The 23,273-nt window shown below is 34.1% G+C and overlaps 1 pseudogene; it reads right to left on the reverse strand.

The window, feature by feature from the left end:
• The window catches only part of LOC121392245, a 34,269-nt pseudogene extending 11,226 nt beyond the window's left edge, over window positions 1–23,043 (reverse strand).
• Window positions 23,044–23,273: the final 230 nt, after the last annotated feature.

Genomic DNA, 23,273 nt, shown 5'->3' on the forward strand with positions numbered 1-23,273 from the left:
TTATTATTATTATTATTAGGGTAATGTTGATGCTGGTTTCTTTCAAAATACTGAATTTATTAGTTGCTAACAAAATGGTAACTAATAATAAAGGATGATGTCATTTATGCCATATTGTAGTCTGCTAGGTCATGTGACCAAGATTCACATGATAATCCGTCAAAAGAACACATATCCAATGAGAAAAAGATCATGTAGAATATAAAGTAAGAAACTCCTTAATAACAGATATGCTATTAAATTTTTAGCTTGTCATTCAAAAATTTGTAATGGATAATACAATTTTACAAATGGCTGTCGTTATGCTACTCAAGTTTTTTGTAATGATCTGGGTTTCCTAAAGGTAACAGTATATTACCTATTTATATCTACCTAATTAGATATATCTAGGTTATTGTAAGACTATTTTCTTATGGTATGATATGGATGTGGTCGAAGAAGAGGTCCTTATGAAAGGAGAGAAGATCCCTCAGATCATTATCCAGGAAAAGGCAAAGCTCTATTCAAGTGAGATCTTTTCTGTTTAGTTCTAATAAATTTATTTATTATAAGGTTAATCAATGGTTGGTATTATTAGCAGAGGCCGAAGAAGAATTGATTAGACCCATTACACGTACACAACAATAATTTAAAATAGTTTGTGACATTTTAAAACATGATAAATCAATCATTTGTCATTGAATGAGGTAGCATCTCCTCATCATCTTCATACTTTAACCTTTTCAGTATTTTTACTATATCATTCAAACTCCAGTGGGAACTGTTGCCACTTACATCTCCCATTACAATGTCTTCTTCAAGATTATTAAGTTCAAACTGGAGACAGCTAATGTTTTCATCTTTAACTAAAGACTGTACTCTTCTTGCTAGCAATATAAATATGTTATGAAGAGTACAATTAGAAAATCTTAGTATCATTTGTATGGAGAATTGGACATACGTAATGATAAAAAGATCAGAAGAACATGGTTGTGTTGAAGAGAAAGAGGAGAAGTGTGAAGAACAAAGTACCTAATAATAATTGATTGTGTCATAAATTACAGGAGTTACTCGCTTTCTTAATGGATTGAATTTTCGACCTCGAAAAAGTCGCCAGAAACTTTGCAATGCAGAAAGTTGTAGTAACAAAGTACGCATTGAAAATATATAGAGAGATATTAAAAACAGGTTTAGAAATTTGAGGAAGTCATGAGCCAAAGCAAGTACTATAGTCACTCCAATATATCGTACTAACAATAGTGATGGAAAAATGGAGGGCAAGAAATTGGCATAATTAATAGAATGTTCCCATAAGTTGAAGGCAATATATAAACTTGAGAGCTATGATTTGTTAAGGATTATTAAGTTTCAATCCTGCTGGTACATTCATGACCCATTCTAATGACAGTGTGTCCAATGTAATGTAGTCACTGTATATAATGTACGTCAAACGCGATTAGTAGCTCCACCCACTCTGGTTTGATAATATAACCAATTAGGACAACACCGACTAGATTTATCTAGAAGGAATACCCATTTAGTGCTAGTTGCAGAACACTCCACCTCTTTTACTCCTCTAATAGTTCTCAAGAAATGATATTAAAGGAGAGTTGCTGTGTAAGAATATTTCTCCTGTAAATCCTATCCATGTGGCTACACCGTATCTTGCTCTAATAATCCGATTTACAAAATAATTTTCAAACCTTTGTGAGCCACACCTACAACATCATGATGTTTAAGCAGTCCTCACTGTTAATCATCTCGTGGGACTAAAGATCATCAATATAAAGCTGATGGTATCTCTATTACTGAGCATTTATCCAGCCTTTTTGGAGATGGTGGTGCTTCAGGTCCCATTATGGGTTGCTCGCTAACATGCTAACATTTACTGGACTACTGAAAAACATGTGTACTTGTATAGCTGTAATCCCCCCCCCCCCCTTGTTTGATTCAAATGCCAATGGGAGAAGTAAGAAATTATTTTATGCTAAATAAGAAACCTCCACAACTAGGCTCCTGGTTGGCTTTATTGATAACTGGTTTTGGTGTATTTATATACCAATCATTAGATGGTATTGATGGTAAACAAGCTCGACGAACTGGGACAGCTACTCCATTGGGCGAGTTATTTGATCATGGTTGTGATGCAGTTTCAACTTTTATAGTAGCATTAGCTGGAGCTAGTGCTGTTGGTCTTAATGAGTATCCATATTTAATGTTAACATTTGTTTGTGTTAATTGAGTTTGTAAATTATGTCTATCACTGGCAGACTTATGTTAGCGGTTGTCTATACTTTAAAAAGTAAGAAATTATTTCATATTGCAGTTACGATTATTTATAATTAGAGTTGATTGTACTGAGGCTCAATTTTGTCATATTATTGTTATGACAATAGTCTTTTTGTTGGCACCGATTTCTGGGAAAGCAATAGTAAGTGACAGGATCAGTCCTACTTTCAAGATAATGACTTCATTTAATATATTACTATAGTTCCCTGGACTTGGCATACCTTTCAAGTTGCATTATAGTTAGTGGGTGTAATTTTTTCTAGTCTCATTAATACTGTGAGTGCTTTTAAAATTATTCTCACACAAGGTGGTGGTAAAAAATGGCGCTACAGTAGCCGTGAGTATAATGCTATTTCTCTTTTTCATGTATAATTGTATTTTATACTAGGACTCTAGTGTCTTTCTCCCATTCTCCCAGTGGCTATCATAGTCTCTTTAATTACTATTATATACCTTTTCTCACTGCTAGGATGATGCACATCATTCAATGATGTTGTTAACAGCTCTAGTTGGTGGACCATTCATTAAATTTGTATTGCATATGATGGTATGTTATGTCATTTGGTCTAATCCATTTTGTCTAACAAAATGTGCTGTTATCATCTTTTAAAGGGGGGCTCCTTTAATACTTTACATATAATAATCAAAGCTTTATAATATTAACTAGGACAATCTATATTTGAAAATTTAAAAATCTACCTTATCTCTTATATTAATATAATCATCATATTTACTAACAAGCTGGGATTAGACAAAACAGTATACATTGATGTCAGTCTATTGTATCCACAGATAGCTGGCATGTGTAAGACTCCATTACCATTTGTCGATTAATCATGTTGGTCCAGTGATTGGAGTAGTCAATATTATGCTAGTATTCCAGTATCAGAATGGTATCTTCTATTTGCATTACTGTAAGATATGAATTATATAACATTAACCTCTTCTCTGATTGTCTTCAGATTTACAATATTTTAGACCCTCATCACTTTTTGTAAAACTGTTGTTCAAACAAGTGTGATGGGACTATTTGGAGATAAGTTGCTTTACTATACCTTATCCTCCTCCATCAATGACTTCCAAACTGAACACTAGTACTGAACTAGGTTATATGCAGTAACGGGATTATCCTGTTAATTAGTTATATTGCTAATTTTGTTTTGGTATATTAACATCTTTTATATATTGATTTATGTTTCAATATACATAGAGATTACATAGATGATTAACATGCAATAACACATAGAGATTACACAACAATGATGCCAAATATATTCTTACCATAGATGATTAACATGCAATATATTTTAACATAGAATCCACAACATGATTAACATGCCAATATATTAATTACAGAGAGATCACACAACAATGATTAACATGCCACTATATTATTAACACAGAGATCACACAACATACATTAATGCAATAGTATTATTGTACAGTGTTTGAAGCTCTCTCTCTTTTATTCTTCACTAACTTGAGCTAGCAATTGTAGAGAACGTCGTACAGTAGACATCTCTTGTGTTGAGATTCCATGAGAATTTTCTTACGTAATTGTGTCATTTCCTGTTTTAGTTCATCTTGCATTGTGCTAGTTTTGTTCTTCATGATTTTGCTCTAAGACTGCTAGACCCTAATAAATTAAAGAGGTAGTTTCCTGTAATTAATTAGTAATTATTATCATTACCTTCATAAAGTCTTCTGTGGTGGTGTAATTGTTTCATTGTTTTAAAAAGTTGACTTTGAACTACTCTTTGTTGTTGAAATAATTTATGATGTTGTTTTAATAATGTTGTAATCTTTTCTTCTCCCTTTTCATTTTTTTGTATATCATATTCCCCATTGGCTCAAAATAGTGTTCACTTGTTGTGGTAACTCTCTGTGAGTTTTTGTCTAAAATATAACAATAAATGATTTTATACATTGAAGAATTAGCTGCTAACCTTTCTTGTTGTTGTTTGTGTGTCATTTCTTTCATTTTCTTATTACTGGATTGAAGAGAAGCTTGTGTAAATGTATCTAATTTCTTTTGTTTGTTTTGAATACTTTTAGAAATCTGCCCAAAACTAGCTAACATTTTCTCCATCTCTCCAGAACTACAAAATACAAGAGCATCCTGCACAATATTATAATTTTAAAACTGACCCAACATTATATATGCATCATCTCCTGTATATGTTCTCTTCTTACCACCGACCTGTACTAGTAGTAGTAGTAGTTCTATAATAACATTGATAAGTGGTTAACTAAAGTAGCAGATTTCACTGCAGTCTACCTGTACTGTAGTCATCTCCTGTACTAGTACTGAAAAGAAGGTAGTCATCATCTGCTGTTAGTGAGGATAGGGCTTGCTGGTACTTGGACGATCTTTTCCCTTTGCTGTTGGTTGCCTGGCATTTTGACTAGATGACCCTTGGAAAGTTGTAGTGCAAAATATCTTTCACACAAACTTGATGCAGCTGTAGGGTTCCGCCATACAATTGAATTGAAATTGAAGTATATACTTCCACATACTGCGCATGCTCAGAAATGGCTGACTTAGAGGAGATTCAACCTACTAGTGGAGATGAAACTGACAAAGAGGGTACGTTTAAAATAATATCAGTGTTCTATAATACAATTAAATAACTCATTAAGACCACTGAGCTAAAATAACTTATTACCTAGTAGAGAGAATTTGAAACTTGTAGTGTGTCTGCTGAATGCTATTCTAATTGGTGCCTTTTTTATCTCCAGGGTCAGACAGATGCAGAGAGTAGTTCAAATGAATCTAAAAAGTGCCGACACACAGCAGATCCTCCTCGTACCATAAGTACATATCTCATTTAGTGTAATTAAAGTTATTATACTTATTAGGAAAACTCCTTCATCATTCAATATAATTGAGGCAGCACAATATGGTAATTTAGAACGATGTCGTCATTAGTTGAGGAAGAGAGATATGATGTACGACATGGAGACAGTGAAGGAATCACTCCATTACACTGGGCTGCTATTAATAATAGTTTGCTGTAGCAAGGTAAACCCTATCATTATCCAACTAATAATTAGACCTTATTATATTTTAGTTATTTCATTCAAAAAGGTGCTAATGTTAATGCTATGGCGGTAGCTTCAATCAGCTTCCTATTCTTGGGCCACTAGGTATCCAGTATATGACATATAGTCTATTACCTATCATTGTATAGACAAGGTCATTTAGGTATGGTGATCTTATTAATGAGATATGGAGCTAATCCTGAAATATAGACAAGAAGGTATGTTATATATTTATTGTAGTCATTTTTTCTTATTCATAGTTTCCTTATTCATTCCCATTAATCTGCTTATTTATCTATTCATTCATCCATTTCAGGACTCAACTGTCTCCATATTGCTGCTCAATTTGGTTTCACAGCCATTGTGGGATATTTAATAACTCACCCTCGATTTCCTATTGTAAGTTATTAGTTTACAAGAATTTACTAAGATATCCTGACTTAATAACAGGACATTAACTATGTGATAGTGAAGGTCTACACCATTATGATTGCATCATTACGATGTTATAGGTAAATACTGACATGTACTTATGTAATGATTCTGACATGATATTCTAGTTATGATCCAGCAAGAATGTTAATATCATTAGGAGCTGATGTCTCTATTGCTGACAACAAACAGAACACGGGTAAGTCCCTTTTTTATCTATTCAATTAATGTTGTTATTAGCTATGCATCATGCTGCTGAGTCAGCTAACTATTTTGCTGTAAAATTACTTTGTCAATGTCGTCAGATTTCTGTTGATACTAAAAATAATGAGGTGGGTTACCATGACAACATATGTGTCTTAACTCAACCCACTTTATTAGGGTAAGACACCATATGATCTAGCAGTAGCCAGTCAAATAAAAGTATTATTGAAATGAATTTTCTGTTGAGAGGAAAGAAAAGAATCCCTCGAAATATTTGGATGTAATAACTGCTAATCCAGTTAGTAGATTCATATATAAATTATGTTATATTGTATTATAGAGAATTGCTTGGTGGATGATGGTGTTTCCTGCCTGGTATTGTATTAGGTATAATGGGTGGACTGTGTGGTTTGTCTAACTGGTGGACATATATGATCGTACAACATCTATTTGCTCCGTGGCTAACTAAACAATTTTGTATTGTTAGTATATTATATTATGTTACATTACTTACCTCCTCTTCTGTAGACTATATCTTCCTGTTAGTCCTGAGATAATCCCATGGCATTTGGTTTAGTATGGGGAACTAAATTTTGGCTTTATTTCACTGCTTTTTTATATTATTATTCCAATAATATTATATTATATTTTATTGTATAATGTAGTCCATTGTTGTAGATGTATATAATTACTCGTGTTCTTTCTTCTCCTTGCACTAACTGTTGTGTATGTTTTAACATTTTACAATCATGGGTACTAATCCTGGATTTGTACCAACATTAGCTAATAAAATGAAGAATACAAAGTAATAAAAAAACTAAAATATTTATAAATAATGTTCTCTGTCATTTTAGACAATATTTACATTATGTGTACGAAAAGTTTAGTAATTCAACATTTTGTACCTCATGTTTTGGTAAGTGATTTATATTTGATGTGATGTAATTGGTATTTAGGTCAGACGACCAATCAGATCCAAGCATTGTCCGCTTGTAAGAGATTGTTTTGCTAGATTTGATCATCATTGTCCGTGGGTCGATAATTGTATTGTATTTTAATGTAGATTACTAACATTATATACATCTCTCTCGCTCTCTCTCAGTACTCTCTCTTCCCTCTCTCTCTCGTCTCTCTCTCTCTCTCTGTTGTAGGATTAAGAATCATAAATGGTTTCTAGCTTACCTTGTATGTTTAATTTGTCTTTTATATGGGTCTGAGAGCATCTCTCTCTTGAAGATATTAATAATTTACATATTATTATTATTATTATTATTATTATTATTATTATTATTTTATTTATTATTATTATTATTATTTCACTTCAGATCTCTCCTTTTCCATCCTGCTGATCCTTCACGTAATTTTCCTATTTAGAGTTTGGCATTATAATTTCTCTCTGATCCATGGATGGGGTTTATAACTATAATGACATTCTTCCACTTTACTTGTGTCTATTTATTATTGGTGTCACAAATATTCCAGGTACAGAGAAAACCCACCCACTTATTATTTATTTATTTTTTTATTAGCTCTTCTGTCAAGGTATAACTACAAATGAAAAACGAAATGCACCTCGTTTTGAGCATTTTTTTGAAACTAGGTGGTTTAAGTCCATTTCAGTGAGTTAACCACACCCACTTATTATTAACATTCCCTAATACAAAATTGTGGCTATAATTGCAATACAATTTTCTGTTGCCATGTATCCATGTTTTTTTTTTTATGTTATTTTTTTTTTTTTTTTTTGTTTTTGTCATGCATCCATTCCTTCCAGTCGTGGTGCCTGTGCTAACTGTGGTGATTTTTTTCGGATTCACATGTTGTGCAACTAAGAAATCGTGTTGACTGGACAAGAACATATGATAATTCCTAAAAATTTGAATCCATTAGCTGTACATGTAGATGATGATGAACCTCAACAACCTCAGTTAAGATACCATTACCATATACTAACAAGTGCATCTAATCAATCATTTAATTATACTTATGGGGATGTAGGGTGTTCACACTCTTCCCCCCCTTCTAACAATAACCTGAAATGTCCGAGCCACTACAACAATCATAATTTATGATTTATAATTTTTTTTGTTTTTTGGCTCATAAATATATAAATATTTCTAAATTTTGCTACATCAACTAGTTTATGAGACAAAAATTTAACTGTTAACAATTGGATCTCTTAAACTCAGATCTATGTAGTTATTAATGGTTATAAATATTTATTAAAGGTTATAATAGATAATAATTTGTTTTAATTTACAAAGTTAAGTTTCATTGTCCTCCACCACCTGGTTGCTCCCCCCCTAATCCACCTAAGAACTGTAGAGCAACAAATCCAATGAAAACATAAAGCCACTAAATTAAGAGATTATAATAAAATAATAACTAAAAATCTAACTAACATATTTCTGGAAAATGATCTATTATCTTTCTGTTTCTTTCTTTTAGCCTTTTCTGCTTCTTGTTTTTGTAAGAATGGTTGTATTTGTGGACTATAAATAAAATAATAAAATAAATAAAAATTACATTATATTACCATTGGACCATTGTGTCTCTATTGTATAACTCACTGATGTAATAAATGGTGTACTTGTAATCTATTAAAAATAAAAGTATTACCACCCACACATATAATGAACTTACTGCTGATATATCTTCTTCTGCACCAATGTAAACCAGTATTTAAAACAGGTTTAGCAGGTAATATGGTGAGACTAATCACATTACCTATGTTAAGGTTATGTGACCACACCCCATAAAGGGTGTGTCTTACCTTGTCCATCACCATGTATTATTAATATATCTGTAATTCAGACTTGATCATTGCACACCTTAAATACAATAGATAAAATTGATATATTATTATAATACTTACTGCATTGACAAGGTCATCACCATGTTGTCATGACGACCCTCACCTTCCAATGTTCCTTCAGAAAAGTTAGTTCGAGCTCTCAAAAATAATAATCATTTTCTAAAGCCGCTTGCTACTCGTATAATAAATATATATATTATAATATTGTGAATATCATTCACTTTTAATAACTTCAATTTTGAATCAGTCAATGGTTCTTGCTCAAATAACACGAATGTGATGGTTTAAAATGTTTTCAGTTTGTACTAAACCTCTAGTACTAAATGTTCCATCTACAACACTAATAGCCACTCCCACTCCAATTATCATGAACTATACCTTTTCCAAATGCATGTTGTATTTCTAATGTATAATGAACAACATCTATATCATCTTTAGCACCGACATTAGGTGAATGTTGAGGGGGTCGTACCTACATTCACGTGATTATCACATGACTTAAAGCAGTACAACTAACTAACCTTTTCTTTAATGACCTTTTTACCACCCTCATTGATACCTATAAACAAGAGAGGAGTAAAATAATGAACAGGAGCCATGCTGTACATCATGGTAATATAGCCCCACCCACTTTTCAAGCTGCTAATTAGAGGCGTGTCCGAGTGATGTAAGAGACACACACGCTAATGGCTGAAGGTGAGGAAATCAGAGTACAGATGTTGGAGATTTGCTCTCTCAGTTTCGCTGTTTGGGAACAACAGATCGTGATGTTCTAATTAATGAATTGCACACTATATTGGGCGGACAAATTACGCGAGAACAATGTCCTTTTTGTTCTTGAGATGTCAAGTTGTAAGTGTTTGCTGAGCTGGTTGACAAATGGGGCTGGCTAACTAATGGCGTGGTCTAATAAGTATCTGTCTTTTACCACAGGAATTTACAAAATGCAATAGGTGCTTATTATGATTATTTTATCAGTCTCTTCATCACAATTAGAGATGAAAAATAGTAGGGGCATATATTGATCCCTCAGGACCCGTTACTACAGGAAAACAGTTTTATAATACATGGATGGTAATTAATTCTGGTAAGTAAGACAATGTATCATAATTATCAAATGTCTGTCACTCTTAGGTTTAGAAACCCTGGCCATCGGTGTCAGACTGGTTTTTCAAACAGGTTATCGTTTTGAGGGTATATTAGAGGGACCAATAGATGTATTAAAACCACAAGAGAGACAAAATATTACTGTCTCTTTGAAAGCTCCCTCAGTATCAGGTGTATACAAAACACAATGGAGACTAGCTGACCCAAGTGGATGCTTCTTTGGAGGTATTGTTTACAATTATGATAGTCTTACATTAAGCTCTACCCACTTTAGAGATACTATTGTTAGTAATAAGAGTGGTTGAAATGGGAGGTGTGGCTGATCTTACTGATCAATTATCAGCAATGTCAACAGGGCAACCCTTGAACCTATTAATTGAACTTACAGATCATACTACATTGACAACAGTAGAACCATATACCTACCAGTAGACCATTGTACTCCACCATAACCAATGTACATCATCAATGGACTTATATTACTTCACCAGTAGCCTTACCAGTAGACCAACATACTTCACCATTAAAATCACCAGTAGACCAATGGTCCTTACCAGATAGTTCACCAGTAGACCAATATACCTTACCAATAGGAGGACTATGGACAGATAGAACTAATGGATTGGAAGATGACAGATAAAGTACTTACTGTTTTGTCTATAATATAATGAATGTATTTTTTTAAACCAACATTTCATCACTAATAAAATATTTTAAACACTGACCATTTACTACTTCAAAATTACTTTAGTCAAATGAATAATAACTAGTAAAAATATGACGTGTTATTTACTAGAAAATTATAATAACATGTATTATAATTATAGTAAATAATTCATGTTACATTTTTATTACTAATCATTCATTATATATCAACATTATTGTAAGTGTTATAGATAAACACTATCTAATATACAAGTATTTATAGTATGACTAAAAAATATAACATGTTTTACTATTACAATCATGAAGTTCTTTTTTGACATTGTTCTTTGTCTTTGGCTCGTATTTTCACATCATCATGTTCATCTCTAATATTTTCGAATGTCACCTTCACAAATTTTTTTGTCTATGTTGCATTCAAGTATTTCATTATTCTTGGCCTTCTCCAGATCTTTTTTTTCAGTTTGTTCCTTATGGAGGTCATCCTGACATTTGAGGTAATGGCTGATTACAATACCTTAATTGAGTATCACAATCAACACTATTATATCGAACTTTTTCAAGTTTCAGTATTTAATTTATCTCTTTGTGTTTTAATTTCAAGTATATCTTCTTTACACATATTTCGTTCATTTTTCATATTCTCTTTACATTGTTTGAGTCGGCTGTTCAATGTAGTAATACTGTGGCTTGATTTTTCTCATTGGCATCACATCTAACGTATTTGTTGTTCAATGTGACTAGATAGTAGACACATATCACAGTGATCACTATGATTATCACTATGATGAACAAAAGTAAATATACGAGTGAGTCTTTTTTGTTGAAGTTCATTCTCCAAATGTCGAACCTTATAATTGCCATAGATTGCATGTTTCTTTTAAAGGAATTATATACTAACTTGATATTCTAGATTTAAGTTGTTGTGCCTTCTATTTTGTTGTCGATTCCTATTATGGTGTCGATTCCTTACATCGCCATCATCCATTGGTAATTTCTATATAATTATTCTACGTATTCAGAGTATATTTTAACGTACCGTAAAGAAAAATGGCCACAGATAACAGCAAAAGGCAGCATTTTATTTTAGCGTAACCGAGACCATTTAGTGATAGTTTCCCAATGATGATCTTTGCGGATACTGATAACTAGATTGTGGATGGTTGGAATTGTCACTAATTGATAACTGCTTTAAATATAATTTATATTCAATAATAGAAATAATAATAATAATAATAATAATAACAACGTGACTGCACTAAAAAAATCATTCCTTTGGCCCTTAAACTCCACCTCTACTGGTCACATGTACATTCCATTCACAAAATAGTGCATAAAATAAAAAAATTAAACTAGTTAAGTTCCAAAATATATAATTATTATTATCACTAAAACCATGTCTTCTCTAACTTCTCTTTCACAGTTGCATTTTTCTCCATTACATTGTCTAAGTCTTTCTTACATTTTTCAAAATCAATACGAGTATCAGTAACATTTTTAATTAGGACATCTTCTCGTTTTTGTTTCTCCTTGATCACTTTGTCTGCATCATAAACTTGTTGTAGAGTATGTTCACCTTGTAATCTGATTCTTTCTTCAAATTTAGATATTTGTTTGTGTAGCTCTAGTTTTATCATTACCACAATGTTCACCGAATTACGTAACCTTTCTAACCATTCTTGTCGCTCCTTATTGAAGTCTTCATTGAGTCTCCTTTATATATTTCCAATGGTCTTTTTTTTCTTTACTCTCAAGTCGTTTGTCATAGTATTCATGTATAGTTTAACCTCTTTTTTACAATTCTCATCTTTTCTATTTAGTTGATCTTCACACTTCAACTCTTGAAAGCAGTGAGAATGTCATCTGTTTCTAATTTAGTTATGGGGTAACACTTGTATAAGCTAACTCTTAACATGTATCTTTTCTAGTTGAATTGATCTTCACACTTGTTATAGCTAACTCTTACCATCATCTTTTATGTTTATGATCTTCACACTTGTTATAGCTAGCTCTTAACATATCTTTTCTATTTAGTTGATCTGGCTACACTTGTTATCTAACTCTTAACATGCATCTTGTTATATTTAGTTGATCTTCACCACTTGTTTATAGCTAGCTCTTAACATGTCATCTTTTATATTTAGGTTCATCTTCACACTTGGTATAGCCTAGCTCTTGAACATGTCATCTTTTATATTTAGTTTGATCTTCACACTTGTTATAGCTAGCTCTTAACTGTCATCTTTTATAGCTTGATCTTCACACACTTGTGTATAGCTAACTCTTACCATTTAAGCTCTGACTGACCTCAATATACATTAGTAATAAATAAATATGGCTACAGATAATCATCACGCCCATCCAACGTGCCGTTAGTTCTTTGTTGAAGCATTCTCATTCCTCATTTTTTCAAATAGCTTGCACCTATAATATTGGAGATAATTAAACACAAATTTGGAAATTTACAGACTTCATCGCCCACCATCCATTCTTGATTTCCCAGATTATTAAACCCCGCCCAGTGTTATATCAATCTTTATTAATATATACTAAATAATATAACATGTTTTACAATTACACTTATGAAGTTCTTCTTGACATTTTTGTTTTACCTTTGGCTTGTATTTCCACAATCATCATGTTCATTTTTAATACTCAATTTCAAAGTAAAATAGACCATAGCCACTGCAAGGAACAAGAATGATTCTGCTATGACTTTTAAAATCTCTACTTATGAAAAATTCTTACAGAGCTACCAATAAAAAATTACATGTATAACTAGAAGAAAATAATTGAATAATTGTAGCCATCACATCAATTATTAAAACCATTTATTCATTAATTTCTGCTGACAGTGTAAATATTGTTTTCCCCCATGTACTCTAATTTATTCTCACACTTTGCTAAGGCAATACGAGGTTTCAGTAACATTGAAAATTAGAACATCTTCTCGTTTTCTTACTCTCCCCTCGATCACTTTGTCTGCATCTGTGTGTTTAGTTATAGCATATTTTTTTATTTTTTTCCTCAAATTTGATTACTTGTTTCTTCAGCTCTTGTTTATATCATTGTCACAATGTTTACTGATATTGCGCCATTGTTCAAGAAAATCTTGTCGCTCCTTCTTGAACTCTTGATGCAATTTTTGATTAAGATCTATCAACTCTTTTCTTATGATCTTTCTCTTTATTTTGAACTTGATTTGTACCAATATTCATGTAATTGTTTAGCCTCTTCTTTACATTCATTGTCTTTTATATTTTTTTGATCTTCACACTTGTTATAGGTTAACTCTTTAACATGTTGAGCTCTGTACTGACCTCAATATACGGTGTCTGGTAATAAGATACAATACCTATACACAGACTACAAGTCCTACATTATAAAACCAAAGAACCATCGTGTATCAGTTTTAACGTTGTTGAAAGCATTCTTATTTTTCTTTCTTGAGAACTTTCACCTATATAATTTGGAAATATTTAAACACAATTAAGGTAATATACTTACTTCATCGCCACCATCGGGACCATCCATTCCCCCCGACTATAATCGAGCCCCGCCCCCATCGTTGCAAAGTCAGCCCCACCTATGTTTAAAAGGTGTGATAGTTTTGAATTCCATTGTGGTTGATATGAACGCAGAGACAACCATGTTATTCAAGATTCTAGCTCTCCTCTGGTTCTTATCATCTTGTCATTTAGCAGAGGAGAATCAGGTAAAACACATTATTTACTATTATATATTATTGCAGTATTATATTTGATAGGATTATTGAATGAAGATAATGTATCCTGTTCTCAATTGATTCAATGATACAGAGCTCTGTTGTGCAGCCAGAATCCTCAATTGTAGAGTTATACGACTCTTGTTTTGCAGTATTCTTCCATTGATAGCAGTTTACAGGAGAATATAACTCCTACATCACTTACAAAACATTGTATTTGTCAGAATCTCAAATTTATCAATTCAGTGATGTTTGTCTCTTCAATATCTGATATAACTAAAACCAGTTTTGAATTATCCACTGATACTTCTTCAATTGTATCTCCCTCTTCTGTTATTTTAACAGATATCTCCTCCTCCTTATATATCCTTCTCCTGTTGTCACGATGTCATCATTAGATGTGGTCCTCTGATCAGTATCCTGTAGAGACATCTGATTACTTCCTTGAATCTTCTGCAACAGATCTCTTACTACAACAATCTATGTCACTTACTATCAATATATCTATGAATCCTCCACTGTGACACTATTGTCAAAATATTCCAGTTTGTCTTCAAATCTGTTATTCTCTGAGTCACTTAGTTCTGTATCTATAGAAACATCCATTGATGTTTTTTCTGAGCCATTGTTTTTCATTGTTTCCAGAACTTTCAAGCACAATCGAAATACTTTCACACTCTCAACTTTCATTGACATAATTCCAGGACCCTCAACTTCAGTTGAAATATTCCCAGAACCCTCAAGCTTAGTTGAACTATTTTCCAAGTTCTACAGACATTTTTTTTTTTTTTTTCCAGGACCCTCAACTTCAGTCGAAATATTGCCAGAACCCTTGAGCTCAATTGAAATACTTCCAAGTTCTACTGTCACATTTCCTTCGCCCTCAACTCAGTCAAAGTCTCACTTAGTCCATCAACTTCAGTTGATGCATCTATATTTTCAGAACCTTTACCTTTAGTCAGTATTTCACCAGAAACCCCCTTAACACCAATAATATTTCCAGAACCTTCAAGTTCAATTCCAAATACATCAACTGTTCCACTCCTACTATCACATTTATTAGTGACATACTCATGCCATTTAGCAGTATAACAGAACTAACACAGCGTGATAATGGTATATCTCCAACTGATGTACTCACAGCTAATATATTTTTCTACTGATATACTTGCTAGTATATCTCCAACTGATGTACTCACAGCTAGTGTATTTTTCTACTAATGTACTCAATGCTAGTATATCTCCAACTGATGTACTCATAGCTAGTGTATTTTTCTACTAATGTACTCGATGCTAGTATATCTCCAACTGACGTGCTCACAGCTAGTGTATTTTTCTACTGATATACTTGCTAGTATATCTCCAACTGACATGCTCACAGCTAGTGTATTTTCTACTGATGTTGATGCTAGTATACAGTAGTCCAACTGATGCTAGTATATCTCCAACTGATTTACTCACAGCTAGTGTATTTTCTACTGATGTACTCGATGCTATATATCTCCACTGACGTACTTGCAGCTAGTGTATTTTCTACTGATGTACTCGATGCTAGTATATCTCCAACTGACGTACTTGCAGCTAGTGTATTTTCTACTGATGTACTCGATGCTAGTATATCTCCAACTGACATGCTCACAGCTAGTGTATTTTCTACTGATGTACTCGATGCTAGTATATCTCCAACTGACGTACTTGCAGCTAGTGTATTTTCTACTGATGTACTCGATGCTAGTATATCTCCAACTGACATGCTCACAGCTAGTGTATTTTCTACTGATGTACTCGATGCTAGTATATCTCCAACTGACATGCTTGCAGCTAGTGTATTTTTCTACTGATGTACTCGATGCTAGTATATCTCCAACTGACATGCTTGCAGCTAGTGTATTTTCTATTGATGTACTCGATGCTAGTATATATCTCCAACTGACATGCTTGCAGCTAGTGTATTTTCTACTGATGTACTCGATGCTAGTATATCTCCAACTGACATGCTTTCAGCTAGTGTATTTTCTATTGATGTACTCGATCCTAGTATATCTCCAACTGATTTACTCACAGCTAGTGTATTTTCTACTGATGTACTCAATGCTAGTAGTATATCTTTAACTGATGTCTTTACTACTAGTAGCATATCTCCCTCTTCGGCTGATCTCTTCACTACAAGTAGTATATCTCCCTCTTCGACTGATGTCTTCACTACAAGTAGTATATCTCCATCTTCGACTGATGTCTTCACTACTAGTAGTATATCTCCATCTTCGACTAATGTCTTCACTACTAGTAGTATATCTCCATCATCAATTGATGTCTTCACTACTAGTAGTAATCTCCATCATCAACTGATGTCTTCACTACAAGTAGTATATCTCCATCTTTGACTGATCTCTTCACTACTAGTAGTATATTTCCCTCTTCGACTGATGTCTTTACTACTAGTAGTATATCTTTAACTGATGTCTTCACTACTAGTAGCATATCTCTCTCTTTGACTGATCTCTCTTCACTACTAGTAGTATATCTCCCTCTTCGACTGATTCACTACTAGTAGTATATCTCCATCATCAATTGATGTCTTCACTACTAGTAGTATATCTCCATCTTTGACTGATGTCTTTACTACTAGTAGTATATCTCCATCTTCGACTGATGTCTTCACTACAAGTAGTATATCTCCATCTTTGACTGATCTCTTCACTACTAGTAGTATATCTCCCTCTTTGACTGATGTCTTTACTACTAGTAGTATATCTTTAACTGATGTCTTCACTACTAGTAGCATATTTCCCTCTTCGACTGATCTCTTCACTACTAGTATATATCTCCCTCTTCGACTGATGTCTTTACTACTAGTAGTATATCTCCATCATCAACTGATGTCTTCACTACAAGTAGTATATCTCCATCTTTGACTGATCTCTTCACTACTAGTAGTATAATCTCCCTCTTTGACTGATGTCTTACTACTAGTAGTATATCTTTAACTGATGTCTTCACTACTAGTAGCATATTTCCCTCTTCGACTGATCTCTTCACTACTAGTAGTATATCTCCCCTCTTCGACTGATGTCTTTACTACTAGTAGTATATCTCCATTTTCGACTAATGTCTTCACTACAAGTAGTATATCTCCATCTTCAACTGACGTCTTCACTACTAGTAGTATATCTTTAACTGATGTCTTCACTACTAGTAGTATATCTCCATCATCAATTGATGTAGTCACTTCTTTACTACTAGTAGTATATCTCTTGATGTCCCTCTATCACTGATGTCTTCACTACTAGTATATATCTTCAATTGATGTCTTCACTACTAGTAGTATATCTTCAATTGATGTCTTCACTACTAGTAGTATATCTTCAACTGATATCTTCACTATTAGAAGTCTCTCATCTCAACAAAGTACTAGCAGTATTGACACAACAGTAGTCTAATATCGCCATCAGTGAGTATTTCACCAGATCGTCTACAAAATAGCTTAGTGCGGCTAATATTACAATTAACAACAGAAGAAAGAGATCGTTTAGCTAACAACAGTTCAATAGAGAGGGCTGAACTTGAACAAGAGATAATTAATTGGTACTTACAAGGTCTTCAAGTGCTTGGTAGAAATAGAAGACAATCATCTACACCACAAGCTCAGTTAGCCTTAAAAAGAAAAAAATATTATTGTGTGGTATAATTTATAAAGGTGACAGAAGTGGGGTACGAGACTCATCTAATGGGGAAACCCCTGTTGATTTCTACATAATTGTTGGACAAGAACCATTAGATTCATCATTAGTAATAGGAGTTCTTACAAGAGCACAACCTCACAAATAGCTGGTTATGAGGTAATATGATCTGGTAACTTTAATATTATATACCTTTTATTACAAACAGCTGTTGAAATTACTGTACCAACATCAACAATGCTGATAGTAGCATTCCTCTTTTCTATATAATTGGAAGTACTGTAGGAGGTAGCATTTTATTGATAATAATAGTAATTGTTCTTGTCACTGTTTGTGTTGGAGTATCATATCATCGTAAACAAAAAGAGACATGATCAAGTTGAAGTGAGTCATACATCATATTAATATTATATTATATTTTTATAGCAATTTGTTGCTGTTGATCCCTTCCAAAAACACAGAATGAACCTGAGTCTGTGGCAATACAACATGGGACTCCGGCTATAGATAAGTTATCACGTTCGTTCAAGGATACGACGTCATCACCAAGTTCATCCACTCTGGCTCTCCTGGCATCATCAAGGTACATGTAATGCATGAAAACAGTTATTAACAATTATTAAATTGTAGTGAGGTCCAGATTGATGCATGGCAACGTAGTCAACTTAATCCTTCTACTGAGGAGGTACATTTAATATTAAAAGATACTCAATGTGTTAACACTCTCTCTTTTAGCCACCGGCAGCAGCTTTATTTGAACATGTCCACTCACTACTCTGATCTCCAGCCTGCAGCAGTTATGCCATCTCCTCGATCATTACGTATGAAATTTTATACAGCTGTAGCTCCATCTCCTTCTACTTCTAATCATCTAAAGTGTCCCTGTCGTCTGAGAACTTAATTAAACCCTCAGAAATAGAGCCAGTTGAGACAACACCTAATGAAGAAAATAAAACTATGTCATTACCTCAAAAGGTATGTAGATTGTCATTAATTTTATTTATTATATAATTAATTACTAGGGGCTGCTACGAGATAGAATGAAACTAACAGTCCCAGCAAAGAAGGACACCAGTAGACATCATCAGAAAGATACAGATAACCTTCCAGTATTAGTAAAAACTAAGAAGGAGAGTGAGGTATCACATTTTATATATAAAGAGATAGTTATATCAAATATCTTGTAGGGTGAAGGAGGATTGGGTGATGTTGAAGGTTCTTCCTCATTCTGATGAAGCCAAATTGTCTCTATCTACCCCTCGACCTGCAACTACAAGTAGTTAATAGCTCATTGTTTTATAATTATTAGGGTTGGTCCCTTAGGAAAAGACGTAGAAAGCTTAATAGTCGAGGGTTCCAATTAAGCCTGTTACAACTGATGGTATGATACAACAGATCATAAAACTAAAGTGCCTCCTTCAAGACAGGTTAAATTTATTCATTATTACATCATCATTACATCATATCTTTAGTCTCGTAAACATCGCTCTGGTAGAATATGCGTGCCAGACCCCTTACTCAGGGTCTGGGCAGTAGTCGTGCTGCTAGAAATACTGCATATGATGCTCGTCGTGAATTAGCTTGGATGTCCACTGGGAGTGGTGTCCAATTAATATCCATACAACCTCTAGAGGTAAGTCACACCCTTTATCATATTGTGATCATCTTTTATTAGTCTATGGGTCCACCCCTCTATCAAGACGTCCGTCATGGCAACGACTACCTCAGCTACCATCTTTACAACCTCCTGTCACATACTCACGTCAACAACTAGAACAATTATTACAATTACACAAAGAATTAGAACGTGTTGAACAAGGAGGAATATTACATCAAAGATCATCATTAACCCCCGAGTCAGGGGACTTCCCTCATACCAAAGATCGTCTAACACTAGATTCCTCTTATTCAGCTGAAGAGCTAGCAACACAAGCCTTTGTTAGATCTCCATTACAAGCTCAGCCATTATTACAACATCCATCAGTACCAAGTAAGTCAATAACTTCATTAATTACAGGGGGTGTTATTGTGATTATTATTATTTAGTGTCCATACAATTATTACCACATACTCCCTCACAACAACTGGTAAGACCAGCTTGACTTGTTTTATATACAGAATGACATAATAATATAGGTCATCAATTAGTATGGAGTCCAGTTTTTGCAGTCACTTGTACAATCTCACCTCTACCAGCTGCACAACTAACTCATTAAGACAAAAACACAAATGCAGGTGTTTTATATCCCCAACCTTGGACCACATCCTTTCATTAAGAGATATAATAATACATTATATATTTATTTAATAATATTATCAAGTCTCTGTCATTGGTGAAGGATTCTGCATATAAACCATTACCAGTGACGATATCGCTAACCTATATATTACACATATAGAAATAACATTTTATGTGAATATTTACTAACATAGAAGACTCAGCGTCTGTTTCCTGTCATCAGTTGAACGAGCATTAGCCAAATAAATGACAGCACAATAAGACTCCAACCAAGCAGCCCATTTAATCTGTATACATTATATATATATGTATACAATGGTAATACTATATATAGCATTACCCTCATAAGGAGTCCCACTAAACTTAGTATCATGCCTACAGCATTGATATGTTCGCCATAAGACGGAGCCTCTATTAAGTCAATTTGTTTGAATCTCTTCACTCTCTCTGGTCTTTTTGGATCACTGCTCATGTTGAGATCTATGGGCGGGCCAGTTTACCAATTATTAATTAGATGTTAAATTTAACGAGAATTGTATGATGACAATAATAATACAATGAGATATGATACAAAATCAATGAAATTGAATAAATACACACAACTCACAGCCACCACAACACAAGATATAGACATACAAAGAACATATAAAGTGCTGATAAAGAATTAATAAGAAAGATGAAAAAATGTAATGTCGTCAAAGTCTACTAAATGGATGATACGCAGGTAAATAACAGGAAGAGTTTTTGTTAAATGGCTCAGTTTGATTGCATGTAAATGTGCTGTTGTACCAACTTGATTAAGTAATGGAGGTAACCTATAAGGATAGAGGAGAGATGAATACTCCTTCATACTAAAGAGTAATACCTGTGGAGTAAGTGGACCACCAATATGACAAAAGAACACAACTGTGGTAGACCAGGTGCTTGTGGATGGAGGAGGTCTTGTTTCTATCCATGGAGTTAAAATATGATCTCTATGGACTCTCTCTTGATGTTGTAAATGAGTCACCAGGTCCAGCAGCCCATGGAAGATAGCCGAGGTAGAGGGAGCCACATGACACACCTACAAAAATATAATCAAATTAATAATAGTAGGTGTGGTCTTACCAAGTGAGCAGCATGAGCTGGTACTACAGGATAAATATGGGATGGCAGAAATGTCGGTGTATTAGAAACGATATGTACATGACCACAACATCCAGAGTTAAGAGTTGGATAGGTGACGGTGCGTGTGGGTGTGGTTAGTGGGTGGAGATTGGTGACATATTTTGCATGCATTGAATCCATTCCCATACTGATGGTGTATGTGTATGCATGGCTAAATGTTGCATAGTAATGAATGGCATTTGAAGTGCAGCTGATGGTCGTATACGCTGGCTAGGATCAAGTGTCAACATGCGAGATAAAGAAGATATGAATTCCATACGATCTAATGATGTCAATATAGTTTCATGATTGTCAACAGTTGGAGATATAGAGACATGAGCCATGTCTAACAATGATCTGAAGATATATTTACGAGATTATTTTGACTGTAGACCAGTCTCTTGGGCATATTGAGCAACCGACTAAAAGGAAGTGCAAATGATAGGTATATTACATCATATTAGAACTACCTAACATGGGAATATAGCTAGTTATATCATATTGACATCAAGATTGCTTAATAACAGGGTCATCCCCATACTAGAAGACCCTGGTGGCATTATAGACTGTCATCACCTTGTCAGTTTTGACACCAATTCAACAAGTATTCTTGTTAATGTTGTGTACATATTTTAGTAAACACATACCTTTAATGTCCAACCATTACTAACAGCATCACATTGAAGAAACGAGTCGCCTTGTTAATATTACGCATAATATGTCCAGGAAGAGGTCCTAAAGTCTGACATATGTATGTGATCTGATCATATTCACAAGCTCCTGGGAAAAGAGGCCATCCCAGGTAAAGTTCAGCTAAGACACAACCCAATGACCACATGTCAATTGCCTCATCAAAAGAGACACCCATTATGACCTCAGGAGCTCTATGAGGGAGGGAAAAAAGACCATCTGTTAATAACTGTGGTTTAGATAAAGTAACTGATTCTCCACTGTACACCTCCTATAAAATTACCTGTAATATCGACTTTGCAAATAACAGGATGGACTTGTTTTGTCCCTTGACATAGCAGAGCCAAAGTCTATAACCTGTTAAGACACAGGATACTACTTTACATTCAACAATGAAGAGGACATACCTTTACTTTGAAGGGGTAACGTTGTGGATCAACAAACATAATGTTCTCTGGTTTCAAGTCAGCATGGACTAGTCCAAGAGAACTAAGTTTTCTCTAAACAACAAAGTACCTATAGAATAAGACGATATTAAAAAAAGGTGTGGTTATTTTATGGTGAGTACCTGTTGTGCTATAGGTCGGATATATTTAAGTGGAAGTGGCTCAAAATGAGACTGTTTGAGGTAGTCATACAAAATTATGTTAATAGTTCAAATACAATACATATGTGGCCCTTGTGTTGAAAACTTTCGTAAGCTCTTACAAAAGATCCTTCATCTGCTGACAATCTGCTGAGTTTCATGAGAACTCTACTTCCATTTGACCTTGTTTAGCATAAGATGGTGTACTCTTTAAGATTTTCATAGCTACAACCTCGCTTGTGTCTTTTCTCCAGCAACGAACCACTTGTCCAAACGTGCCTCGACCCAATCGCTCCAATACGTCGTAGACGGCATTCGGCGAGGCGATCAACTCCGTAAGCTCACTGGATAATCTCCTTCGTTCTCATTCTTCTCCGGTAAGGTTCGGTCTTGCCATAGAGAGTCTGTCCACCTCTTACCAGGAGTTCTCTCGTAAGCCGTCACCATCTCTGGTCCTATCTTTCTCGACCCAACCAGTACCACCACGAAATATACTCTAGTAATGACCACGCCCAACAAAAATTGTATTTAATATACGCATATAAACACAACTACAACGATGCATATCAGCTGTTTGCTTGGCCTTGTAAGGATGTGAGATAAGCATTGTATGCCCTTTCTTTGTACAGTTGAGCAGCGTTCCCAGGGCTAGTAGATTGATAGATTCCTCGACCAAC

The sequence above is a fragment of the Gigantopelta aegis genome, unplaced genomic scaffold (genome assembly GCF_016097555.1).
Source record: "Gigantopelta aegis isolate Gae_Host unplaced genomic scaffold, Gae_host_genome ctg3565_pilon_pilon, whole genome shotgun sequence".
NCBI lineage: Eukaryota > Metazoa > Mollusca > Gastropoda > Neomphalida > Peltospiridae > Gigantopelta > Gigantopelta aegis.